General features: G+C 42.1%; 1 protein-coding gene across 4 annotated transcripts in view; it reads right to left on the reverse strand.

Moving 5' to 3' along the window:
- The window catches only part of LOC141110884 (germ cell-specific gene 1-like protein), a 131357-nt gene that overhangs the window by 98373 nt on the left and 20645 nt on the right, over window positions 1-12339 (reverse strand). The window contains exon 1 of one of the 4 annotated variants that reach the window (XM_073602635.1): window positions 3585-3658. The exons of the other annotated variants lie outside the window; for them this stretch is intronic. The gene's annotated coding sequence lies outside the window, so the exon portion shown is untranslated. Of the gene's footprint in view, window positions 1-3584; window positions 3659-12339 lie in introns of those variants that run through there. 4 annotated transcript variants of the gene reach the window in all.

Consider the following 12339-nt stretch of genomic DNA (forward strand, 5'->3'; position numbering starts at 1 on the left):
CACGGGGGGCGGAGGAAGAAGACAGGGGTCCAGCCGGAGCACACGGGGGGGGGGAGGACACGGAACAGCTGGGGATCAGTGCGGCGGGAGGAACAGCTGTGAGCACATATCTGCCTGCATCAGCTGGCAGCCACGGGAGGTAGAGGAGGAGAAGCTGTCAGCTAAAAAGCTATGCAGGGAGATATGTGCTCACAGCTGTTCCTCCCACCGCACCGATCATTCCTGGCTATGAACCAGGCAACCATCCATATGTGAAGGGTAGGCCACAGTGCCATGCTACAGCAAGCCGCCGGGGAATGTATGTGTGCAGGACTCAGGAGACACAGCATTGGGTGTACCCCCTGCCCTTGGTGCACGAACCCCCAGGGGTATGCGTACCATGGGTTGAGAAACCCTTGTGTACAGAATACCCCCTGAAAATGTAATTTACTGCTTGCATGATTGGCTTACTGAATTTCCCAGAAGTCTGCACTAAGATACCAATCAAATTTTGAGTATTCCCTGCAACAAAAATGTCATTTTTGGTGACATACTCCCAAAGAGAAATCACGTCTACAGGGAAGCAGACCCTGCCCGTTTCCTCATTAGAACACTGCAGGTGCAGTAGCTTACTGATGCTTAGAAAAACCCCCATACAGATTCACTTAGCACATGGACACAGAGAAACAGCTATTTCTCCAGAATGAAAAAAGGTAGGAATCTGCAACAAAGTTTGTTAAAGTCTTTGTAATGTATGTTGATCAACTAGAGGGGAATGTTTTTTCTCAACAAAAGTAGAGTTACTCTTTAATGTCATAGCATTTGCACAGCCATCATGAATTATCCCTAAAATGCGTCTGATATGTTTATTTCCTATGATCGTCCGCTCCATCTACTGGCTATAATGTGGTATTTTTCAGAAATACCTCAATTGGGAATATACCACATTATGGCCACTAGATGTAGCAGACGATAATAGGAAATAAACATATTAGATACATTACAGGGATTATTCACGACAGCTGTACAAATGATGGACATTTTTACAGCAATTTTTTTTTTTTTAGAAAAGACCCTTTGTGCTTAGTATTATACTAATAATATATATTTATAATATGGCTATCATATATCTAGTTAGCTCTCCTCCAACATTCCATTGGACGTGGATCAAACCACTGAGTGAACCACCAGGTTCCAACGCTCTCTGAAATGGTGGATTCTGAAGTTATCAAGATCTTTTCTGATTCTGAAGATTGTACAGTTATCGTGATTTTTTTCCACACAGTGAATATTGGTGTTGTGAGTGTTGGGAGAGGTGAGTTTTAACTATCTTTGGAAAGGACGTCTGTATTCTAGAGGCATAATTGCTTTATATTTCTGCCTAATGCCCTATACACACGATCGGACATTGATCGGACGTTCCGACAACAAAATCCATGGATTTTTTCCGACGGATGTTGGCTCAAACTTGTCTTGCATACACACGGTCGCACAAAGTTGTCGGAAAATCCGATCGTTCTGAATGCGGTGACGTAAAACGCGTACGTCAGGACTATAAACAGGGCAGTAGCCAATAGCTTTCCTCTCTTAATTTATTCTGAGCATGCGTGGCACTTTGTGCATCGGAATTGTCCACACACGGTCAGAATTTATGCGAACGGATTTTGTTGTCGGAAAATTTTATAGCCTGCTCTCAAACTTTGTGTGTCGGAAATTCTGATGGAAAAAGTCAGATGGAGCCCACACATGGTCGGAATTTCCAACAACAAGCTCCGATCGCACATTCTGTCGGAAAGTCTGACCGTGTGTACAGGGCATTACACATAATAAATCCCCAAAAATTGGATATTTTAAGGTGACCAGATTTTCAAAATTAAATCCGGGGACACCCTACTGAACATGCCCACTCCCAGATAGCAAGGATAATTTGCCACAAATTTGTGGCAGTGTTGAATTGTAAGTCTTGTTAACTTGCTGCACTTTGTCCACTTGCAGAGCACTTGAAGCACAAGTTCTAGTTGACACTTTTTCCAATTTGTAGCAAATTTGCATGGCAATTCTCTAGCAAGAGCAAAGTTGCAGTGGTGAGTGGTGAGTACAGCAAGAGCTCTGCAAGTCACAGTGTCCCCTGTGGTGGGATGACTATTGTACAACATAACTGAACCATAACTTGCAGCAGACTTGCAGAATGTTTGCAAAGAAAGTTGATCTGGAGTCATGCAATGCGGACTTGTGCAACAAACCTGTGAAGCCTGGCAAGTCTAGCAATAGCTTAGCAAGTCATTTTCAAACTTGCAGCTCATTTGCTTGCTATCTGGGCTTTTATTGGGTTTAGACCAGGGGCACAGCAGGGGGTGCGGGGTGATAGCTGCATGCAAAGCACACTAGGGGTGTGGTTAAATTGTGCTAACAGTTGACTGGACCTAAAAGGGTATAGTATACACTATACACTATAACACTTAAACCTACTTTGGTCTGGGTCGAGAATACATAACAGGCAGAGTGATCAAAAGTAAGTAAAGCACAAAGTGCTTCCCAATGTCCCAGGCTGCATTTAGCGGTGGGTGCCAACAGAATGCTCCCCAGTCACAAACTTGTGCCATTGGTGTCTCCTCTCCTCCCACCTCCTGCTCCAGGCCAATCATGGAAATGTTGATAAGAAGGATTACCCCACAGCTGTGCATGCTGGGGACACCATTATTAAAGCTGTACAGAAATCAGGGACATATTTTTTAACTGGGGACACTTTTCGGGGACTGTCCCCTGAAACCGGGGACATCTGGTCACCCTAGTATGCTTTGTTTACCAGAGCTGAAGCCAAACAGTTGTGCAATGAAATTTCAGCTCTTGCAGTTCTGAACACTTCATTCCGTTAAACAATTGACAAGTAAGTAACTGGTTGCCTCGGATTTGTCAGTATCAACGTAAATAAATCAAGCTTCATTAATTAGATTACACTAGGAATCATGCTATAGTTCATTTATAGTTTGTTACCGAAGTGCTATTAAAAGAGGAGTGCGGGATTTCAAAATTACAAACATACAAACCCACCGCTTCTGCTCAGGCATCGGGGTGGATCCCAAAGTCAGGATGCCTCCACAGCCTGGATTGACTGAGTGACATCTGGGTCACAGGAGTGCAGAACTGAGTGCACTCTTCTGATCCACAGTAGAAGAATAGCCAAAAGAGCTTTGGCCCTAATTCTCCTTTAAATTAAGGCATAGACATGGAAAAAGCAAGCAAAAAAAAAAAAAACTGTATGTGTGGCTGAGTATTATACTGTATTTAGAAATGATTCTTTCCAGGGATAAATGAACACTAACTTCTTTCTGCAAAGCATGCTGACTATTTTAATTATTTTAGATCTATAACCAGGACGCTAATGTAGAACACGAGGAAATGGCTGTATGTGTACAAAGCTACAAGGAGTCTCTGCTTAGCAACATCTGTACTGCCTCCAACTCTGCCTTTGCAGGTCAATTTCCCCAAAAGACTAGCAAGAAATAAAAGAAAAACATGTAGCTAAGGTAAATACATGAATATGAATGTATATATATTAAAAAATGCAGGTAGCTGACATTATACCAGTTTGCTATGGTACTCACCACCAGCCAGGTCTTCTCTAACGTGGCAAAGGAGCATCACATACACTGCGGAAGGCAGATGACTTTTCTAGTATTCTCTCACAAGTCACTATTGCAGAACAAATTTTAGGGATGCCAACAACCCACTCACTCTCTTCTTCCAATCCTGCCGCCACACTGTTCTTGTGTCTCAGCCTCTGAATGAAAGATTTCCACCTCCTGTACAATCCCCTGCACCAGGTGGCTGAATCACATATGTGTAAAACATCTAGTTAGATAAGAAGACTTGTCTTCATGAAAACAAATTGAAGGATTTTTCCAGTGATCAAAAATCTACAGTAAACTTGCAAAATACTCGATAATGTGCACCTGGAATTCCTTTTAGCTGAAGTGCGCTCCAGAAATACTTGAAGCTTCAAAATTTGTACCAAGCAACTGTGTTGATTTGTGATATTTAGCATCTGGGTGTGTCTAGATACAGCTCGCATCGATAATAATAATGTCTGGTGTTATCCACCAGGCAACCTGAAAGGTGGGTAATGGAAATACTTCTGTGGTTATTGTAGATCATATTTTCTGGTCAATGGTGAATTCAAAAATGAAAAGTAATTATTGGTATTACTGTTTGTTACGTTTTGTGTACGGTTTGCTTTTTCATTTAAAACTATTCAACTGACATAGAAAAAGACTGACTATCTAGTCTGTTCTTCTGTTCTGGGTTTCATGTCTCTATTATCTACATACCGAAAACACATTATACCAGTGGCGGATGGTGCTCAGTTTTTTTGGGGGGGAAACAAACCTTCCCACCCTTATCCAGCTCTCCAGGACACTCTTCAGTACAGAAGCCTCCTCCTAAGATGCTCCACACATGGAGCATTCTTCATGATTTCTGCTTCCTGGATGTACCCTCAAGCAGGACAGCAAAAATCCTTCAGGCCCCAAGACACATCCCAACGTCTGCTTCCTTAGGCCAAGGCTCAGGCCCTTCTTCCACCAACACCTTCCCCAGGCAACAGGCCTGGGAGGCGGTGACCTCCTCTTCTCACAGGATCCAAGGAGGCAAAGACAACTTCTTTTCATACTGACATCCTCTCCAGGCAAAGGCCCTTCTAGAAGGTCATCCCAAATACTTATCTCCTTCTCTTGCTTGTGTTTCTGGCATTAAACCTCCTGGTAATTGGCCAGAGAGAAAATAAACATTCATAACTTAAGACTTGTTCCTTCTTGCTGTAACTACCGGAGAACACTACCCAGCAGTAGGCAGACACAATCAATATCCTGAACTTAAGGGAAACCCAATGAACAAAGAAACAACAATAATTAGAGCTCAGACTACAGCCTAACTGCCCACTAAATTTTAACTAGGGACACTCCAGCTTAAAGAGGAATACCCCCCCAAGTTAAAAGTAAGCAGCTACAAATACTGTAGCTGCTGACTTTTGCTATTAGGGCATTTACCTGTCCAGGCATCCAGCGGTGTCCTCACCCAAGCTAATTCTTGAATCGTCTCTCTGGTGCTTGCGTTGCAATCTTGGATAAGGGAAACCAGCAGTGAAGCCGTGCGGCTTCACAGCCGTTTTCCTATTGCACATGCGCTTTGTGAATGGGCCGGCTGGGAGGAGAAGAAGGGAGGGGGGGCGAACTTCCGGCTTACTTCGCTGCACTGAGCTGGATGTGGCAGCGGGTACCTGTCAAAACCAGGTACCTGCACCCCCCCCCCCCCCAAAAGGTGCCAAATGTGGCAGCGGAGGGGGGGAGGAGGCAGACAAGTGGAGCTTCCCCTTTTGGGTGGAGCTCCGCTTTAAGGAAGGGTCCCTACATATATGAACATCTCCACTCTGGGTCTTTTTTTCAGCAGCACTTGATGAAAGCTCAATCGCTGTGTGCAGCAAATGTAGCCAAAGCTACACTATTCTACATCCATCTAACAACTGTACTTTCATTTTCTTTATTAGCTCATCTCCCACAGTTATTACCTTTTGTATCACTTGACCCTCTTTTTTTAGATTGTAAGCTCAAACAAGCAGGGCCCTCTGACTCTGATTGAATTGTACTGTAACTGTACTGTATGCCCTAACATTGTAAAGTGCTGCACAAAATGTTGGTGCTATATAAATTCTGTATAATAATAATAATAATAATAATACCCTTCCAGGCTCACATGTAGGCTTTTTAGCTGTCATCTAGTAAATAAAACACCACCACATTATTCATTTGGAAAAACACCATAACCAGCACTGTCAAACTCATCCTTTTCCTTCTTTCACACATGTTGTTGATGGTGCTGGCTGGGGCAGTGAAGCATCAATGCCTTTGTCAGTGTGCACATAGCAAACATGTATCCTGCCATCTCTGTCATCTCAGGAAATTGGGTTCTACTGATGAAAAAACAGGGCTGTGTAAAAGGATTAGATCCATATTACTCACCCTTTTATCAGCAATTTTCACCTTCAGAAAACTCAACTCTGTTATTTCCAGAAATTGCTAAATATGTTCTACAGTGGGTAATAGTATAGGCTCCTGATTATTAGCAAGAACACAATTACATTTATTAATTTATAATGGAAAATGTGTGAGGGCCCATTTACATTTGTGTGGTGCATAAATGCACATTATGTTACACGTTATTGTGCTTACATTTAGGTAGCTCATTAAAATCAATGGGCTTCTGACACACTAAAACGTCCCAAAAATTGGACATGTCACAACACGTGTGCTCTATGGTGTGTTGCCATGATGCATTGCACTGAGTTGCAAAGCATGTGCAATGCCTTAGCATAACTAAAGTTTCAGGCTCTTATATTGAAAGATATTAGATTTTTACTAGTTCTAAGGAATTATGCCTTCACTATACAACTGACCTTGGTACAAACTGAGCCTGCCTCTGTGAATGTCCACAAACTGCACCAGATGTATAAGTAAATTGTCTGTAAGATGGATGAAAGACAGAGAACAGCTGGCAGAGATAGGCCACCAAAGAAAACACTGTCACTGTTCAAAATTGTCATGCAGGAAAGAATCCCATAATGAGACAAGGGACATGACAGGAAAAATTCTGGCAAAGTTCCAAAAGACAGGTTTAGATGGGAGATATTGCAAAAATGCAAAGCATTCTCTGAATGGCGCCTGTGCCAAGCAGCCGAATGCCTGTGTTAAGATGTAGCAGGGAAGCAATTCAGCACAGGACCTGGAAGCTAGAGGAGATCACTGAAGTAGCGGTGTACAACCAACACTCAAAATGGCCGCCTGGGTGCTTCCGACATCTGAAGTCACTTCCTGACATGTTTGATCCGTAGACTTTGTTAAACAAACATAGTCGCTTCCTGATGTCAAGAAGTGAAGTCAGATGCCGGAAGCACCCAGGCGGCCATTTTGAGTGTTGGATGTCTGTAAACCTTCTTACATGTAAGCAAATTGATGGTAAATAAAGCTGTTTTTATGAGATTTTCTGCACTATAAGCTCTTTTTGCTTTCTCTTGTCCTGTAACTATTGGTCTATGGGGAGGCTGAATACTGAGAAAACCGGGAGAGAGGCTTAGTTTCCATACCCTGTGCCTTAGACAATCAATTTTGGTAAGGTGGTTAGCACATATAAAGGTGGCAGACCTGTGGGAATCATGGATTTGCCCTTTATGGTTGGTATTAACATTGAGCACTCTGAAGATTGGAAGAGAGATTTAAGATTACCAGATTTTGTGCTTTAAGGGACCTACCACTGGTAATGGGTTAGTACACATTAAGCTGGCATGTGGTGTGGGAATCACAGGTCTACCATTTATTATTGATTTAAATGTGAGTATAATTTGTTTATTCATATGGTTTGCAGTGTTAATCTTTACAGTTTTACACTATATTGAGTCATTTTTATTTTGAGATATACCGAGAGGAGGAACACCAAGGGTTGTTGATGTGCTGACCTACCTGGAATGAAATAATATGTGGTTTTAACCACTTGCTGACCGCCCTATAGCAGTTTTGCTGATACAGGGCGGCAGCTGTGCGCCGGATCAGGTATATACAGTATCTCACAAAAATGAGTACACTCCTCACATTTTTGTAAATATTTTATTATATCTTTTCGTGTGACAACACTGAAGAAATGACACTTTGCTACAATGTAAAGTAGTGAGTGTACAGCGTGTATAACTGTGTAAATTTGCTGTCCCCTCAAAATAACTCAACACACAGCCATTAATGTCTAAACTGCTGGCAAGAGAAGTGAGTACACTCCTAAGTGAAAATGTCCAAATTGCGCCCAATTAGCCATTTTCCCTCCCTGATGTCATGTGACTCGTTAGTGTTACAAGGTCTCAGGTGTGAATGGGGAGCAGGTGTGTTAAATTTGGTGTTATCGCTCTCACTGTCTCATACTGGTCAATGGAAGTTCAACATGGCACCTCATGGCAAAGAACTCTCTGGGGATCTGAAAAAAGAATTGTTGCTCTACATAAATATGGCCTAGGCTATAAGAAGATTGCCAAGACCCTGAAACTGAGCTGCAGTGCGGTGGCCAAGACCATACAGCGGTTTAATAGGACAGGTTCCAATCAGAACAGGCCTTGTTGTGGTCGACCAAAGAATTTGAGTACACGTGCTCAGCGTCATATCCATAGAGTTTTACTGGCAGCCGGCGATGGGGCTGGATGGTGCATCTATGCCTTCCGCCCACACCCAAAGGCCAGAGTTTTATGCACCGGGGGTAAATGTCCAGTGGGCATGAGGCCTAATTCATTTAACCGAGAACTAAAATAATCTGTTATGTCACAGAAATAATTCTACAGCTGTAACACATCAGTGTAAGCAATCTTTGATTTATTTTCATGCATTATGGGCTACCACATAGATCATGAAATCTACCAATAAATGCAAAATAAAACATTTTTAGAATTACTTTATTTCACCTCCTACTAATATTATGCTCTAATGTGTCATATGGGATAATGAAAGCTGCCCTTGTATGAAAACAAATAATGTGTGATATTGCTGATACACACCATGTGTCACTTATGGCAGATGAAGATGACTCAACGCCGCCTTCAGAAGAGGTAACTGTGATTGTACAAAATGCTGATCTTGTTTTCCACAAACACTTAATTAATTGGAATTAACTGTAGAAGAACAGAAGAAGTATGCTGTATCAGTTGTGGATATTTTTTAATTGACTCATGACAAATGTCCCCATACATGTGTAATAATATCTCTCACCCACAGGTGGTGTAGTGAGCAAGCTGATATGTTTTTAAAATGGCTACCGCATATTCAATTGACCATATGGTTGTGGGGGGAATTGCAGCCATGTATTGCAGACATCACTCACAACACGACCTGTGAGTGGTCAAGAGGAATGACTACATCCTGTGGGTGGTCTCTGGTATACAGGACTATAATAGAATTGCTAGCATGCTGTTTGGAGAGAAGTCTGTTTTGAGAGGAAGGCTATTGTTTGGAGCTGTGAAAAGACCAAGCATGCGGCAAGAATTTCTCATTGTCCTGTTTCCAGTGGAAACTGTTGTCAGAGTTAAGTGTTACCTTTCTTTGGGATACTGGCAAGGAGTGTATGTTTAAGTCTTGTTATTTGGTGTAATGTTTATGGTAACTTTTATGTGTAAGAAACTTTATGTATTTTTGATGTTCAGTAAAGTTTTGTTTTGCTTTTTATCAAAACTGCTCTTGGTGTGGTCTGTTCATTTTAAATATTCACTAGATAGTTGAGTGACTGTCCAGTATACCTTCATTATACATTTTGTTGTTTTCCACATTTGATACATATGCTGATAAATTTAATGCATTGAAAAATGTGTTGTTGGAGAAAAATAATAAACAGATGACCGATGCGTACCATTAATCACTAACACATAGTAAACTATGTTTACTATTTGACAGTTTGTGAATTAAATATAGTAAATACTGTTTACTATACTTCATTTTATGAAAGAATAGGAGTCTCTGTACCAGGGGTCTCAACCTGGTGGCCCTCCAGCTGTTGTGAAACTACAAGTCCCATCATGCCTCTGACTGTGGGAGTTATGCTTGTAGCGGTCAGCCTTGCAATGCCTCGTGGGAATTGTAGTTTCGGAACAGCTCGAGATCCACCAGTTTGAGACCCCTGCTCTATATACGGACTCCTACCTCATTCATCTACAGTGCAGCTCAGGCTGCAGAGAAAGGGACTGTCTTCAGTCCCTTTCTCTCTCTCAAAAGAGACATTAGAGGTCTGTTTAGACTCTTGATGTCTCTCCAAAACCTCCCCCACTCCTCCCCAAAAATGTAAAAAAAGATTACATAAATAATAAAAGATTTAAAAAAATAAAATAGTACCTGTACAAAAAAAAAAAAAAAGTGTAAAAAAAAAATGTAAATAAAATAAAAATCATAGTAAAAGCCCTTTCACACGGCGGGCTCTGTGAAGTGGATCCACCTGCTCAACAGTAGACTTGTCTGCTATGCAGAGCGGACACAGACGCAGCCTGCTCTTCTCTATGGGGCAGTCGCATGGAAATGGACCGCCTGTCCAGTTCTCTCCAACTGCCATCTGATCTGATACGCCACACAGATGGATGGGGAATAGATCACCTATCCATCTATTTTTGGCAGACAGGATCGGATAGATGGCAGTGGACAGGAATGGGTGGGACAAATTTAGATGGGGGGGTGACTGATTTTTAGTTTTGCCTAGGGCAGCGCAAAACCAAAATATACCGATCACATGTACAGGATGGCTGCCATTCACCTCTATCGTAAGCTTTCAGTGCACACAAGGCAGATTATTCCTGGAATGTATTTTGAGGATCTAAATCTGATACACATAGCAGGTTGTGCCTTGTAAAGTGTGTTCCCACTTTTGCAGCCAAATTGAGATACCGCCTTCTTTATATTTGTTACATGTTCCAATTAACATAGCATAACTTAAACAAAATTGCTGGTCACCTTTTAAGTGCTTTATACTTGCTTCAGGCTCCGTTCACTTCTTCATGTTCCTGGAACGTGCAAAAAACAAACATTGCATTTGTGGTACCATTCGTTTTTTTAATTTTTTAAAAAATTTTTTTAGGTATGCTGTGTGAATGGGCACGCATAACAAACATATAGTGGGGTTTTATCAGGTTTGATTGCAAAAATACCCTTTAAAGCTGAACTCCAGGGAAATGAAAAAAAATCTCTTGTAGTGCAGACAGAGCCGGGACAGGGGGTGGGCAGGAGGGATGGCTGCCGTGGGCACAATGGTTTATTGCAGGGATGGGGGTGCCCTGACCCTAACCCTAGGTGCCTGGGGGCTCAATTTGGCATCTTTGCCCTGGGCGCTGGATGACCTTGTCCTAGCTCCCCAATCATTGCAATGGTTAGATGCTTGTTTTTGCCTAGGGTACCAATAAAAAGCCCTTTTACTTATCTTAGGCTGGTCCCCTCAAACCGCTTCTCTCAACGCTCTATCCATCGGTCGCGCTCTGATGTCATCATTCACAATTCAGCTGTAGTGCATTCTAAGTGAGGATGCCAAAGGCCCATCCTAACACGGAGCATTGGCAAGAGGAAATCACCAGCTGAAAGGGGGAAGGTGTTTTACCTGACAAAGGATTTCTGTCCATCTACTATTCTTGAGATATACATAGCCCCATCACACAGCACATATACAGTTAAGGAATACAGTGGTGTCCTCTCCACACCAGCATCCTGCTGACCAGACTGTAAGGAGCAGCAGGAGCCTGATCCGGTCATCCTGGCTCACTCTACTCCTATCAGCATGTTCCTTGTCAGTACATTTTACATGCAGCACACCTGATTGGCTCCTAGTTCTGCCCCTATTGCTCAGAGTGTGCTGCACAAGAAATTACAAAAGGCTCATACCACACTGAATTAATGTACAATTAATGGTGTATTTATGAATACAGAGCTGCATTATTTGTGTCTTTTATGTCCGCCTGAAGTTCAGCCATAAATGGCCATTTACCTAAATCTATAGAATTTGGTAGGTCTCACATTTTGTAGTTAGGCCCCATTCACACCATCATTGCGCTTCTGCACGCCACGTATAGGGCAGCCCACTCATTAGAATGGGTTGCCCTATGTGCAAGAAACGCTCAAAAGAAGTCCCTGACCCTTTTGAGAAATCGAGCCACACCAAAACACATGAAAAATGCGCATTCATCAATGCGTGGAGGTTCTATTAGGAATCAATGACACTGCCACGCGTCTGCAAAAAGGCAAAACATTTCTGTGTATTGTGGGAAAGAGCACGATTTTGTGTGATCCCACAAGAGAGGTGTGAATGTAGCCTTGGTTGTTGGTTCTTTTTAATGGCTAATGAGGCTGGTTTGTTCAAACTGTTCAAAGAAAAAAAAAGTTGTTGCCGATGGCAGTTAATTGGATTTTATGTATTTCTGTGAAGGTTTCCATTTATTCAGGTTTCTCAGACTCTTTTGGCACAGCAGAAAGTCCTTGCTGCACAGCTTTTTGTATTATCAGAGTTTAATTTTACAATGTGGATGACCAGACATGAAGATGTGATACTACAAAGTTATACTTATGGCTCCTTTACACCATGTTCATTGAACTGTATTGATCAACACAGACTCAATACAAGGACACATAAAAAACAATTGTTTTTTATGTGTGCTATTCACACTATATGTCTGCATTTATACACAACACAATACAAAAAATGTACGACAATGTGTATTGGAAGGTGCAAGATTGTTAACCACTTAAGCCCCGGAAGGATTTACGGCCTTAATAACCAGGCAATTTTTGCGATACAGCACTGCGTCGCTTTAAC

Source organism: Aquarana catesbeiana, linkage group LG10 (genome assembly GCF_042186555.1).
Source record: "Aquarana catesbeiana isolate 2022-GZ linkage group LG10, ASM4218655v1, whole genome shotgun sequence".
Lineage (NCBI taxonomy): Eukaryota > Metazoa > Chordata > Amphibia > Anura > Ranidae > Aquarana > Aquarana catesbeiana.